Genomic DNA, 5,567 nt, shown 5'->3' on the forward strand with positions numbered 1-5,567 from the left:
CGGCGGCGCCGCGGGCTCCCTACGCTCCGCCCGAGTGCGGCGGGGCCGGCGGCGGCCGGGCGGAGCCAGGCGGCGGGGGCGGGCCGAGGACGGGCCGGGGGCTCGGTGGGGCCGCCCGGCGGCAGCGGGGCCCAGCAGCCGGGGCACAGGGGCCGGCGCTGGGAGGGTGGCGCACGCTGTCCCCGCTGCGCTCGGCCTCGCCTCGCCGAGCGCGGGGGCTTTTCCCGTGGGAGCGTCCCAGTCGCCTCAGGGCTGGGCCAGCCCCTCGCGCCTGCCTGCCCCTGGTCGTGCCCAAGCATTCCGGTCACAGAGTGCACCCAAACGACCCCAAACGGACCCGCGAGGGTCATCGAGGCCAGCTCTGGGCCCTGCCCAGGACACCCCACAGTCCCAGCCTGTGCCCCAGAGCATTGTCCAAAGGCTCCGTGAGCTCTGTCAGAGCTGCTGTGAGCGCTGCTCTGGGAGCTGTTCCAGTGCCCCAGCACCCTCTGGGGCAAGAACCTGTCCCTAATACACAACTAAAGCTCCCCTGACACAACTTCAGCCATTCCCTCGGGTCCTGTGATGGGCCAGCACAGAGAGGGATCAGGGTCTGCCCCTCCTCATCAGCAAGCTGTAACTGCAATGAGCTCTGTGCTCAGTCTCTTCCCCAAGCTGGACAGACCAAGTGACCTCAACTGCTCCTCTCAAGGCCTTTCACCATCTTCATTTCCCTCATTTGGACACTCTGGGCAGGGACCCAGCAAGGACATGGGGAGCACCTCTCCAAAGTGGCACTGGCTGGTGCATAGCTGGCTCTCCCAAACCTGTTGTCATTCCTGGGCTCTGCCAGTGTGCAGAGCTCCAGGGTACCTCCAGGGTACCTTTCTCTGCACTCTAGCAAGCACAGTCCTCTTCTTGAGCTGTTCTGGGTCTTTTACCTCCTTCAATTTGCATGGGTAGGATGGCAAATCCCTGTATTTGTGAGCCATGCATGGTGCAAAGGGATGTTGAACCATTTCTGCCCTTGCTATAGGTCTTACTGATGAGAAGGTCAAAGTGAAGTCTGAGCTTTATTTGGGGATGGAAGGTTAATTCTGCTGTATTATTCTTTAAGAAAACACTGAAAGGGTTTTCCACACCATCCCTGGGATCCTGGAGGTTTAGAGGTTGCCTTGTACCAGAGTCCCACAGTGCTGCTAGATGAGTTCTCCAGGCTGAGTTGGCCTAAAGTTACCTTAAGAAATACAAGGAGAAGGGTGCAAACTCCTAGAGAAAGGAAACAGGAAAAAGGGGGAGGGGGCGGGTAGCAGGGAGGGGATAGGACAGGATGCAGGGGAAGAAAGAAGGAAAATCCATTCATTCTGACAGCAAGTTTCTCCTGCCTGGTGGGAACAAAACTGACAAGCCCTGACTTTCAGCTATAAGAAAGCCCAGAATGCTGTGAGATGCTGGAAAAAGGAGGTGTGGGAGCTGCAGGCACTGATGTGACTCCAGCAAACTGCTCTAGCACTACCAGGAGCAAAGAGTCCCAAAGCACAGCCTGCACTGGGAGTGCTCTTCCCAACAATCCCATTCCATGGCAGCTGTTGTGCACTTTTGTGGGATCACTTGCTGGAGTCCTGCATTGTCCAGATGTAGCTTCCCTTCTTGCCCTATCCTCAGCCTCACACTGCCCATCTGAGGCCCTGGGCTTTGTTGAAGGAATTACTACACCTGCAAGGATTTATGCCACCATTAACAGGGCTTGAAGAAGACAAGTTGCCAATCCACTGAGTAAATGGGTTGTTTATTTATCTGACATGTAGAGCAGCTTAAGCTGGGTACCTCCAAAGAGGAATCCCAATCAAAGAAATCCTTGGGCAATTAAGTCCTTACAATCTAAGTTCCCCAGCCCTCACATGACAGCTCTGACCACTAATAATATTAGGATCTGGGGTATTCCTGTTCTTTATTGGGTCCCTTCACTGTCTCTGGGTGGGCTGTTCCTGCTCTTATCTCTAAGACTGCTGTGTCAGCTGACCTCATGATGGTACTAGCCTTCCCTGCCTCCTTATCTTCCAGCTCAAACCAGCTCTGGGGCCCCCTCTTACTTAACTTGGTAAAAGTTCAGCCTATCTGGGTGGAAATTCACAACTTGTGGTGTAAGGCTTCATCAACTTTAGCTCCTGATGCTAAGCAAGTTCTGTGTACCAAGCACATAACAGGGGTGCAGTGTTGGTAGGAGATCAGGGGAGTCAATACCAGGAGCAGAAGAAAGACTCCTAAGAGCTAAGTGGGCCATGTTTTGCAGCTGCACCTGGTGGAACATGTGGCCCAGACTTTGTCTGCAGAGTTCCCTGGACAGCCTGATTAGGATGAGAAAATAATGGACTAGAAAAGTCAAAGGGTGCTTGGCTGCCTTCAGCCCCAGCAGATGTGCCCACCAGGCTGGAGAATGCTGCTGGGAGCCTCATTTTCCCATCCCTGCCCAGCTGACCAACAAGGCTCTGCAGAGCACTTTGTACCATCCTTACCCAGCAGCTGAAACAGCCAGCAAGGAGGGGGGAGAGGTGGTCACACGCTGGGGTTGGTGGGGCATGGCTTTGAGATGTGCTGGAGGCAGGACCCCTTGGTGCAGGGCTTCTCTTGCACTCACGGGCTAGAAACAGGCTGGTAGGAACGTGGAGTAGGAGGCAAGAGATACAGAGAGCAGAGACAAGCCTTGAAGTTAATCATGGAATGTGTAGTAGGAGGGAGAAATGTGACAAGAGGCACCTGACAGACAGAAAAACGATGTCTAAGTGTGTTCATTCCCTCTTGGTTGCATATGGGAAAACTGAGGTGGAGGAGGTGGTGAGCAGCTTGGTCGAAGCTCCATGGCTGAGCTTGGATTTAAGCTGTGATTAAATCTGCTTTGCTCCCCATTTGTCATGGTCCCTGCTCAGGTGCTCTCTTCAGACTGATACTGCCTGTTTCTGTTGTGTGCTGGCAACTTTTTCAGATAATGGTGCCCACCTGCACAGCTGCAATAGCTGCAAACATTCCCCACATCTGACTCCAGTGGGGGAGCACACCAAGAGCTCTCCAGCCAGCATGAGGGAAAGGAGATTCAGAAACCTCCCTGGCCCATGGCTCATCTGGCTGCAGCTCAGCACTGAAACCACACACACTTTGGCTGGCCAATTGATCTCTGCTTGGGCTGTAATAGAAAGAGACAGCCAGGATGTGTTTTGTCTTCCTGGAGACACCAGAAATCTTCCTGAGCACCAGATCACCCAGCCCAGGCAACCCTGGCAGCTGAGCCATGAAAGACAAAAGATCCCTGGGGTCCAGGAGGATCCAGCCAGGCAGCCTGAGCTGCAGCAGGGCTCTTTGCAGGGTTGTGACTAGGCAGGACATCTCCTGGCTGAAAGGCAGAGGGCTTCATGCTGGTCAAGCCCTTCCCCTGCACAGAAAAGTCTGTGGCTGGGGGAGGAGGTGATGCATTTCAGATCTGCGTCATGCTGGGAGGAAACAGCGTCTGGTCTCCGTTCTTCACAAGATAAATGTCAAGACATGCTTCTAGTAATGGATGCCAGAACTTGGCAGGCTCAGACACATCTGTCTGCCTGCCCACTACTGCTCTTTCTCAGCGCAGTCCCTTCCCTGCTGCCTGGCTGGCGGGAGAACATCCTGGAGCTGCTCAGGGCTGGTGGGTGAAAGCTGCTGGGATGCCTGCAGAGATTTCAGCTGTGCTTCCTATTTGAAAATAATCCAGAGTGGGCTCTGATGCGCAGATTTTTTTGCTCTGAGCTAACCCTGTGTCACCAGACAAATGTGCCACAACATGGCAGCCTTTCTGGAGGGAAGATGAAGCTGAGCATCTGCTGGGATGCCTGCAGAGATTTCAGCTGTGCTTCCTATTTGAAAATAATCCAGAGTGGGCTCTGATGCGCAGATTTTTTTGCTCTGAGCTAACCCTGTGTCACCAGACAAATGTGCCACAACATGGCAGCCTTTCTGGAGGGAAGATGAAGCTGAGCATCCACTGGTAGAGACTCTGAAGGGTATTTATATCCATAGGAGAGATGGAGTTGCCTTGGAGCTGAGGAAGGATGCCTTGAGAAGGGCCTGAGGTGGCAGGTTTTGTCCTCCCAGGCTGAGGGCTACTCTGCCTCAAGCAGGGGTGTTCCCTTTGAGAAGCTCATGGCACCTATCCCTCTCTTCAGGCCAGTGCTTGCCAGGCAGCCTCTCCTCACCTCTGTGCCTGGTTGTTGTCAGAATGCAATTGAGCCAAAGGGTGATTGCATCTCCTGCTTGGGCTGTAATGCAATCACTGCCAGGGCCACTGCAAAGGCTCCCTGTGTAGCAGTGTGGAATGTGCCTGAGGCTTTTTCAAGCCTTTATTTGAAACACCAGTTTCTGATCTCCCCTGGGGGTGGGTTCCTGGACAGGTCACAGCAGTGGGGTGGTCTGCAGCACATGTCCCTGCTTTCTCCAGCCACAGGCCATGGAGGGGAGATCTCTGTGCACCACACAGCCCAGTGCAGCTGATGGATGCAGGAGCTGGGTGCCTGAGAGCAGCCATCCCTCACACAACCACCCTGCTCATGGCACAGCCCTAGTGTCCCCACCACAGCTGTCCCCAGATGTGTCAGACCTGCCACATCTCATACAGGTGAGAGCAGAGACTGCCCAGCTCTGATGGGGTACCCTGGAAGTTCACAAGGCAATCACTGGATGTTGCTGGGCTGCTGCAGCCACCCTGCCTATCCCACTGTGACAGCACCCAGCTGACTCCTGCCATTCTCCAAAGCCCCTCACAACCCTGCTTTCCCTGCCACACCAGCTGCCAGAGGCTTTTGGGGCCACCCAGCTCCCCCATCACAGATGGAGGATGGGATGGCACAGGCTCTGGCAAGCTGCTGGAGAAGTGCTGCCCAACAAGGATGACCCCACGCCTTCCCCAGAGCCCTCCAGGTGCTCCCCACCCTTGTGAGGTGGCTTTTGCTCTGGAAGGTCCCCACCCCACGAGAGGAATGAGGCAGGAGCCAGTGTCACCCTGCTCATCGTCATTCCTGGGAAGGGAAACCTCTGCCACTGTGTGGGGTGGGTGCCAGGGAGGGGGAAAGCCACAGGTGTCAGGAAGGTGTCTCTGGCCCATGACACATCTTGCTGGGGGTCATGTCAAGGTGGCAGCTCATCCACCAGGGTCCCTGGGAGCCACAGAACTCCTGTGGAGAACAAGGAGGGCTTGCTCAAGGCAGCAACAGAAAGAGGGGTGATGGCACCCAGCCACAGCAGCAGCAGCACTGTGGAAAGGAGACAAAGGGAAGTGCAGGGCCAAAGCCCAGTGCTGAGTCAGGCTGAGCAAGAGCTGCCTCCCTCCAGCCTCCCATCCCCACTGATTGTGAAATGGACACTGGGGCCTGGAGCAGGGCCTCCACCCCCCATCCTTATCTTTGCTCTTCCTCCTCCAGGACCATGCCCAGGACAGCAAGAATTTGTGCAAAACGAGGCTGAGAAGCTCTGAGGCTAATTAATTTGTAGCTGCTGGTAATGTTGAATGGGTCCCTGGAGAGTCCAAGGCTAAAGCAGAGGAGAAAGTGCAGAGAGATACTGGAAAA

Source organism: Molothrus ater, chromosome 14, assembly GCF_012460135.2.
Source record: "Molothrus ater isolate BHLD 08-10-18 breed brown headed cowbird chromosome 14, BPBGC_Mater_1.1, whole genome shotgun sequence".
Classification (NCBI taxonomy): domain Eukaryota; kingdom Metazoa; phylum Chordata; class Aves; order Passeriformes; family Icteridae; genus Molothrus; species Molothrus ater.